This window comes from Podarcis muralis, chromosome 14 (assembly GCF_964188315.1).
Source record: "Podarcis muralis chromosome 14, rPodMur119.hap1.1, whole genome shotgun sequence".
In the NCBI taxonomy this organism is placed as follows: domain Eukaryota; kingdom Metazoa; phylum Chordata; class Lepidosauria; order Squamata; family Lacertidae; genus Podarcis; species Podarcis muralis.
The window spans coordinates 28,395,863-28,405,905 of NC_135668.1; positions in this window are offsets into that span (position 1 = coordinate 28,395,863).

Consider the following 10,043-nt stretch of genomic DNA (forward strand, 5'->3'; position numbering starts at 1 on the left):
TTCGTTTTTGGGTTTTGTCCCCCCCCCCCGTTTTTGTTTGGTTCTTGTTTAATAAAATTCGACTTTTGAACAAAGCAGCGAACTTCGAAAAGCCACAGGTGATCGGTGATGGATTTATTATTGGGGGCGGGGCGGGAGGAGAGACTTGATCGAAGTTCTGAGCGTCTGAAATGGTCTCTCTCTCTCTCTCTCTCTCTCTCTCTCTCTCTCTCTCTCTGCAAAATATGGGCAACAGTTTTTCATCATCAATTAAGGCTTCCTTGCAGCGGTGGAGCTGTGAGGTCATTTTAGATGTTGGAATCATAGGAGTCAGTTCCTAGGGACCTAGGGGTTTTCGGGCCCCCAATGAAATATTTGGGGGGGCCAGGTCCCCCCCAAAGTTGATGGGCCTTCCCATTCAAATACTGTGCGTCATGTGATCGATTGTGTGGGGTGGGGCTTACCTGCCCTCCCCCAATATTTTATTCAAGTTGGCACCCCTGGCTGGACTTGGTGAATTTACGCGGAACCCCTCTTTTGAGGCAGGAGGGTTCCCCATCACTTCCTTGTGGCATTTCGGGGCCCTTCAGCTCATGTCGCCGGAAACTCCTCCAAAGTCTTGCCTTGACAGCACCCCTGCTTGAAGCCTGACGTTTCAAGCCGAATACTGAGCCAGACCAATGGTCCATCAAGCTCAGTAGAGTCCACACTGACAGGCAGCAGCTCTCTCTAGAGTTTCAGACAGGAGTCTCTCCCAGTCCTCCCTGGAAATCTTGCCAGGGATTGAATCTGGGGCCTAATCCTGCCCTGAGCTGAGGTCCTTCCTTAAGCTGTGATCCCTGCATTGCAGGAGGTTGGACTTGATGATGAGGGGCCTTTCCAAGTCTACAATTCTATGATTCCTGTAAAGATCAAATAGGATTTCAGCCCTCCTATCAAGGGCAGGTTTAAACAGGAATAGAGGAGTCTTCTTTAGACTGAGTTAGCACACATCCAGCTCAATAGATGTGGGTTAAACCACAGAGCCTAGGGCTTGCTAATCAGAAGGTTGGCGGTTCGAATCCCCACGACGGGGTGTGCTCCCATTGCTCGGTCCCTGCTCCTGCCAACCTAGCAGTTCAAAAGCACGAAGTGCAAGTAGATAAATAGGTACCGCTCCAGCGGGAAGGTAAACAGCATTTCTGTGCGCATGCTGGCCACATAGCTGTATGCCGGCTCCCTCAGCCAATAAAGCGAGATGAGCGCCGCAACTCCAGAGTCAGTCACGACTGGACCTAATGGTCAAGGGTCCCTTTACCTTTACAGCTCAATATTGCCCACATTGGCTGACAAAGGCTTTCCAGGTTTTCAGGCCGCAGAACTTTGCAGCTTTACCTGGAGATACAGAAGATTGGGCCTGCGACGTTCTGCATGCAGAACAGGTGCTCTACCACTGAGCTATGGCCCTTAGGTGCTGGCTGGTTTGCAGGAATCTCCAGTTTGACCAGCTAGTAAGCCAAGTCCGCAGCTCTTGTCTGAGCTGCGTCTGGGCGAGCAGCTGCCGGGGGGAGGTCATGGGAAACGCCTGCAGCTCAGTGCTGAGCGTCTGCTTTGCCCCAAGTTCAATCGACCTCATCTCCGGGTAAGGCTTGGAGTGTTACTTGTCTGAAAATCCTTGACAGCAGCTGCCAGTCCGTGTAGACAATGCTGAGCTAGATGGACCAGTGATCTGTGTTGCATTCTCCTGGGCCAAACCGGATAAGCTGCCTCAGACGATCCTAAACTACTTTATTTCTTTCCTTCCACCTTTGCTTGTTCGCAGCTCCTGGGGAACAAATATAAGAGATCTCCTGCCTGGAGCCCTGTGCTCATATCTGCCTCCTTGCAATCTCCTCCTTTTCTGCAGCATCGGATTGCTGCCCCTCCCCAAACCTCCCTGTTAGACACGAATTAAAAGAAACATGAGAACAGCCGCCTTTCCTGCTTAGAGCAATTCCTCAAGCGCTCGCGATTCTTCCTTTGGCCAGCAGAGGGCGCCAGAATCGGATCCCCTGGGTGAGATTAATACTAGTAGTGGTAGTAGTGGTAGTAGTAGTAGTAGTAGTAGTAGTAGTAGTAGTAATAAATAATAAATAATAATAATACCACCTTGTGTGTTTCCCTAGCCACTCTGGCCGGCTTCCAGCAAAATATAAAAAATAAAAAAATATCAAACATTAAAAAACTTCCCTATTCAGGCCTGCCTTCAGGTGTCTTCTAAAAGTTGCGTAGTTCTTTATCTCCTTGACATCTGATGGGAGGGCAAAAGTGAAAAGACCCCATTGCGGATTGAACCAGGGATGTTCAGATAGAAGGCAGTTGCTCCCCCACTGAGCCACCGCTTCTCTTTTGTTCTCGCTACTTACTTCCTAGTCTTCCTCTCACAGCTTAATTTGAACCAAGCCGCAGCATATTTTAAGGCCTGGGCCCCTTGGCGAAAGCTGGGCTTGCTGCAGGGATGTGTGATGGAAAGAGCCTTTGAGCATGTGCAGAGTTCATTTTTCTAATTTCTGAACAGCCATGGCCTGACACTCTCTCTCTTCATTGCAAAACCTCTAAAATTAGAAAAAAGGCAGAATATTGTAGTGGGGAGAAACCCCCAGAAGTTGTCCTTGGAGAGATCAAACACAGGAAGAGTTGGGTGGGTAATGGCCATCTAGGGACCACCCATAATTCTAGCCCTGGAAATAAATCTGTGCTGGAAATAAATCTGTCCAATAAGTTAGATAGAGGCTTCTGTGGTGGTTCAACAGATGCTTAATAACATCATTAGTTTTGATACTGGACTCACAGCTGTCCATGGAGGCACAGGTCAAATCTGAGTCCAGGGCAGCTGTTTACCAGCTCCATCTGGTACGTAGGCTGAGACCCTATCTGCCTGCGGACTGTCTCACCAGAGTGGTGCATGCTCTGGTTATCTCCTGCTTGGACTACTGCAATGCGCTCTACGTGGGGCTACCTTTGAAGGTGACTCGGAAACTACAACTAATCCAGAATGAGGCAGCTAGACTGGTGACTGGGGACGGCCGCCAACACCATATAACACCGGTCTTGAAAGACCTACATTGGCTCCCAGTATGTTTCCGAGCACAATTCAAAGTGTTGGTGCTGACCTTTAAAGCCCTAAACGGCCTCGGTCCAGTATACCTGAAGGAGCGTCTCCACCCCCATCTTTCTGCCCGGACGCTGAGGTCCAGCGCCGAGGGCCTTCTGGCGGTTCCCTCATTGCGAGAAGCAAAGCTACAGGGAACCAGGCAGAGGGCCTTCTCGGTAGTGGCACCCGCCCTGTGGAACACCCTCCCATCAGATGTCAAAGAGATAAACAACTACCTGACATTCAGAAGACATCTTAAGGCAGCCCTGTTCAGGGAAGTTTTTAACGTGTGATATTTTAGTGTATTTTTGGTTTCTATGGAAGCTGCCCAGAGTGGCTGGGGAGGCCCAGCCAGATGGGCGGGGTATAAATAATAAATTATTATTATTATTATTATTATTATTATTATTATTATTATTATTATTACTGTCACCAGAAAATAGAGTGGGTGGGTGTGCCTTTTAATGGCCTAACTCCCTGTCTAAAGGGCTCAGCGTCCCCCAAGTTTGTTATCGGTCAGAGACGAATGAGCTGAGGCAGGGTCCAGAGAAAGGAAGGCTGATATTTAATTTTTGTTGCAACAGAGTCCGCCCTGCCCTTGCAAGGAGGTGAGGGACCAAGAACAAAGTGTGACATCTCCTTTTAAAGGTTAGAAATGTTGGTGTGGAGATGAAGGGCACCCTCTTTAAAACTCAGTGTCACAAGGGCAAAATGTCAGAAATACACGTAAGGTGGGGTTCCAATGGCTCAGGCAGGTCAAGGTGAGACATTCCTGAGGGTTAACAAGTTTTACATAGTTCCAGACAGAGTTTACACAAAACCTTAACATTGGAAATAGGATTTCCTGAGGTTCCTTTGATATGACAACCAGGGTGCCCAGCAGGACCAGGAGATCCTTTCAGGTGACACAGCTGGGCAAACAGTACAATATTTCAAGACAATTGACACATATAAACTAAAAGGTGGGGAGGAAAATCCCTCAGGTACTTCCTGCATGGTGTAGTGGTTAAGAGTGGTGGACTCGTAATCTGGTGAACTGGGTTCGATTCCCTGCTCCTCCACATGCAGCTGCTGGGTGACCTTGGGCCAGTCACACTTCTCTGAAGTCTCAGCCTCACTCACCTCACAGAGTGTTTGTTGTGGGGGAGGAAGGGAAAGGAGATTGTTAACCACTTTGAGACTCCTTAAGGGGAGTGAAAGGCAGGATATCAAGTCTAAATTCCTCCTCCTCCTCCTCCTCCTCCTCCTCCTCCTCCTCCTCCTCCTCCTCCTCCTCCTCTTCTTCCTCTGGCAGGCAGCAGCCTTACAAGATCAGGCAAGGGGAATTATGGAGGGTGTAGGGCCTCCGACAATGCAAAGAGGCATACATGACCAACAAGATCCAAAAGCAAGAATTACACATTTATAAACAATTTTACACATTGTTCCATAGAGAAATTCAAGTTCCCCTTGTTTTAACAAGCTAGATGTATCTGACTTAAACGGTGAAGAAAGGTGAGACCACGTGTCGTGTGGTGCTTTGGGGTGACATAAAGGCGCACTTATTTTATGTGTATCCTGGGGACATGTGGTGAGGCACATGGAGGAACACAACAGAGGTATAGAGAAAAGAATAGTGGGGTATGCAGTGGGCATTTTTCTGGTAACACATGCAGCAGGCAGGCTGCAAGAACGGCAGACAGGCTGCAACTGGTTTGGTGGGTCACAAGGGGTTAATCACCTCTGGCTTCTATCCCTGTGCTGCAGGCCATTGCACAACCAATCCTTGATAGGTGCTGGTCCAGCCTTGTTTGGACGCCTTCAAGGCAGGAAAGAGATTCCACAGGTTCTATAGTTGGCTTTTTTTATATACAGTGGTACCTCGGGTTACAGACGCTTCAGGTTACATACACTTCAGGTTACAGACTCCGCTAACCCAGAAATAGTATCTCGGGTTAAGAACTTTGCTTCAGGATGAGAACAGAAATCATGCTCCGGTGGCGCGGCAGCAGCAGGAGTATCCATTAGCTAAAGTGGTGCTTCAGGTTAAGAACAGTTTCAGGTTCAGAACGGACCTCCACAATCAATTAAGTACTTAACCCGAGGTATCACTGTACATGCAGTTCTGGTCAGGAAAGCCTTCTCGGCCTTTGACCTAAAGACTGAGTGTTTAAAATAATTGCTTCTTGTTGTGTAGCCAGTGCTCATGTCCTCCCTCTCCTTCCTGAATTGTAGCGAAGTATTTCAGAACTGGTGAGGGCAGCAGCAATACAGATCCTTCCTTAATCTGCTGGTTGATTGATTGGAGGCTGGACCGACTGACTGGAGGCTCACTATTTCCCTCCAAGGCCCCCTTTCAACTGCATCTTTCTAAGATGCTCTGTCCCCGCCCCCCGCCCCCCCCCCCCCGATTTATTTATAGGCCATTGGCGGATGGTAGAGGAGATGGAGTGCTGGTCTCCAGAAATAAAATGCTTTCCTCTCTCTCTAGTAACTGTAAGCATTGCATGCACCAAAGGGCTCTGCTAATCTGTTGATATTTTAAAATTAAAATTGCTTCTTATCCTGCATCTTTGGAAAGAGAGGAGTGTGTGAGTGTGAGAGAGAGAACTCTACACAAACAAACCCAAGTGCCAACTGTTTCACACAATCATGTTCATTAGTGACACTTTTAAGTTACAGTGGTACCTCTGGTTACGTACTTAATTCGTTCCGGAGGTCTGTTCTTAACCTGAAACTGTTCTTAACCTGAAGCACCACTTTAGCTAATGGGGTAATGGGGCCTCCTGCTGCTGCCGCGCCACCTGAGCACAATTTCTGTTCTCATCCTGAAGAAAAGTTCTTAACCCAAGGTACTATTTCTGGGTTAGTGGAGTCTGTAACCTGAAGCGTATGTAACCCGAGGTACGACTGTATTATGTGCTTGCTTGAGCATGCTAACACGTTTCTCATGTCTCAGCTGATAGTGAAGAGGTTGCATTCTTACCCCAGGAAGCTTGTGGGGCTTCCCACTGAGACATCTGGTTGGCCACTGTCAGAACAGGATGCTGAGCTTGATCTGCCCTTGGCCTGATCCAGCTGCAGGGCTCTTATTAGGTTCTTATGAGCATCAGACAAATTCATGGAGGTAAGGGCTACCCATGCCTCCTAGCCATGAGGGCTGTGCTACCACTGTAGCAGGTAGGTTGCCTCTGAAAACCAGTTGCTGGAGAACACAAGTGGTTGTGTTGTTTTCGGTCCTGCTTGTGAGCTTCCTGTTGGGGCAGGATGCAAGGCCTTGGCTGGTTCCAGCAGGGATCCTCTTACATCCTTCTGCTGTATCTGTGGAGGACTTTATCAGGTGTGTGGAATGGACATCCCAGGTATGCTTGGGTGTGCTTGAGCGTTGCACAAGATCATGCTTATATACCTAAGTGCAACAGACCAAGTTAAATGGGAAGGGTCAGGCCTCCAGAGGTCAAGCCAGGGATGGCCCCCGTTACTAGAATGGACAACGTCTGGTAGAAGGCTGAAGAAAGGCTGGCGTACTGATCCTGGCCAATCAGAAATAACAGCGCATGGGCTGCAGACATAATCAGAACATCTACCAGGCCCCAAACACAAGGCCCACAATCTGGAGAAGACTGAATCTGGTCTCACCCAGGGCTGGATTTAGGTTTGACGAGGCCCTAAGCTACTGAAGGTAATGGGGCCCTTTATATGTCCAGCTGTCCATTGTCAACAGCAAATTGTCACTGTTTTTGTGTGTTGAATATATGCTATATGGTAATTTATGGACCTAATAGGTATCTAAAGCCATTTGCACATGTAGAATGTAGGCACCCTATATATAGAAATGAGCAAACCAGTGATATTTTAGGGAGCAGGCTAGCAGGTGGGACCCATTACTTACATCATAGGAGCCAACACAACACAACACAACACAACACAACACAACACAACACAACACAACACAACACAACACACTGTTGCTGTATGTAGGTTTTATTTTATTTGTTTTTTTTAATCTTAGATTTTGGAAATGTACATCCAGTTTTTTTCCTTTAATTTTTTGGGGGGCTCCCAAGAGAGTGGGGCCCTAAGCTATAGCTTGTTTAGCTTATACATAAATCCGGCACTGGTCTCACCACGAAAGGTAGTTCATAATATGGTAGGAAAGGTGTAAATACCTGCAGTCTTTCCCTGATCTAGGATTAGCTTTTGTTACTTTGTCATGTGATGGCATTTATTTATATGTTTATCCATTGCATTTATATCCCACTTTTTTCTCTTCAAAGAGCTCAAGGTGGCATACATAGTTCTCCCCCCCCCTTCATTTAATCCTCACAACAAGGTAGGTAGATTGGGCTGAGAGAGGCAGTGTCCGACCCAGTGAACTTCATGACTGTGTGATGATTTGAACCCTGGTCTCCCAAGCCCTAGCCCTGCACCACACTGGCTCTCTAGAAACGAGAAACATACAGTACAGCCAGAATGCAAGGCTCTGTTATTTGAGTCTCTCTCGGCTTTGCTGAGCGACAGCTTCTTTCAAGAATTCTTTTCCCCTGTCAAATGTGAAAGCTGCTATGTCCTGCAAGAGTAAGACCAATGTCAACCTTTTTTCACTCAGACAAACCCCACTGCTAATGTCTCAGGTGGTGGTGAGGACAGTTGTGCTCATTCAAGCCTTCACTATTGAGAATGTCATGTTTCATACAGATACAGTGGTACCCCGGGTTAAGAACTTAATTCGTTCTGGAGGTCCGTTCTTAAACTGAAACTGTTCTTAACCTGAAGCAACACTTTAGCTAATGGGGCCTCCTGCTACCGCCGTGCTGCCGGAGCACAATTTCTGTTCTCATCCTGAAGCAAAGTTCTTAACCCAAAGTACTATTTCTGGGTTAGCGGAGTCTGTAACCTGAAGCGTCTGTAACCCGAGGTACCACTGTAAAATGTGGCAATAGGACTGCAAACTGCTACCTGGTTATGGGTCTTTCACATTTCCGCTTACTGGCTGTATAAACCACCCTTTGCCAATCTGGTGCCCTCCAGACATTTTGGATTCCAGCTTCCATCAAATGCAGCAATGACACTGCTCTAGGGGGCTGGATCCGGTGGGAGTTATAGTTCAAAACCTCTGGAGGCAGAGCATAGCCATTGTGGCGTGTGACCATGGAGAGCCTTCTCCTCCTCCAGAATCTGCCCTGTCCTCTTTTAAAGCCATCCAGGTTGGTCACCACCACTGTCTCCTGAGGAAGGGAGTTCCGTAGTTTAACAGCATGCTGTGTGAAGAGAGTTGCAGTCCAGCAACCAAAGCTTCCCCATGTCTGGTGTAGGCTGTTTGCTGAGCTAGATGACCTGACTCAGGTTGAAGCAGCCTAATATGGGTGTAGCCAGGATTTTTGTTAGGGGCTGTTGTTGTTTAGACATTTAGTTGTGTCCGACTCTTCGTGACCCCATGGACCAGAGCATGCCAGGCACTTCTGTCTTCCACTGCCTCCCACAGTTTGGTCAAACTCATGCTGGTAGCTTCAAGAACACTGTCCAACCATCTCATCCTCTGTCGTCCCCTTCTCCTTGTGCCCTCAATCTTTCCCAACATCAGGGTCTTTTCCAGGGAGTCTTCTCTTCTCATGAGGTGGCCAAAGTATTGGAGCCTCAGCTTCAGGATCTGCCCTTCCAGTGAGCACTCAGGGCTGATTTCCTTCAGAATGGAGAGGTTTGATCTTCTTGCAGTCCATGGGACTCTCAAGAGTCTCCTCCAGCACCATTTGTTAGGGGAGGGGCAGGCTTTTGTTGTGGGGGGGGGGCAGAACCTCAGATCTGTATTGAGCTTAATTGACTTGGGGGGCGGTTTCCCCCTTGGCCCCCTCGGCTCCGTCCATGCAGCCTCCTAGGCTTTTGGTAAGGAGGACCACAGCCTATCAGTCTGGAAGCCCCGTTGTTCTCACACTGCTGTAATGTCACCTCGCTGAGGCATTAACCACCCAACTATTGGAATGTGCATAATTATTGATAATTATACAATTTGTTGCTGATTGTGGTTTCTGGTATATATTTTAATTAGCTTCTGAAATTCTCATTAAGTAAAATGAAACATTAATAGGAAAAATATGGTGCCATTAAAAACCCGGAACGAACAACTGTGCCCATCGGATGGTGAATTAATTTAGTTTCGCATCGCAAGCCTGCCATCTAGTGGGCGCAAGCGACAATTGCGGGCTCCCGCGGTATGGGAAGGCTCTCCCTAATCCCTCCTTGCACGTTTCTCGAACTCACCTCCCCCCCCCCCCCAACAGGGCTTAATTTTACTAGATGCAATGGAATTTTTGCTCAGGGAAGGAAAATGTAGCCAAACATCGTTTGTCTGATGCTTCTCGGGGGTCTGGATTAGAGCTAGTGCAGACTGAAAATGGGTTTCGGGGCTGAAATTAAACCCTGGTCAAGGGTTGTGGCTTCTATGCGGGTTTTTCTGCAGCCAAGCGCTGGGGAAGGGCTGTAGTTCAATGGCAGAGCACCATTCTATGCAGGAGGCCCGAAATTCAACCCCCGGCTTCCCCAAGGGCTGCCAGCCTGAGTAGGTAACAGTGTAACCTGAGCCAGTAGACAGTCTCTGAAGAAGGCAGCTTCCTCTGCTGCTATATAACCCCAGTCTTGCATATGAGCCATTCCGAGAGCTCTCTGTTAAGGGAGAGGTCCTGATGCTACAGTTGCCAATTGCTCGGAAAAAGCAACCCCATTTGCTCTTGTGCTTTTAGCGGAAGCTTCATCTGCAGAGTTCAGCAAATCCATCTTTTCATGGCATCGCAATCAGCCTTGTCAGCTGCAAATCATGTGTGCAGACCAAGCTGCTACTTAAAGGCACAGGAGCAGGGGCTGGTAAATACGTTGGCAACCCCCCCGCAGCAGTTTGACAAATGCGTTAACAAAGCACCCATTTATTTGAATTTTATTTCAACATAACCACCTGCTCAAACGATAATTCTGCGCAGGG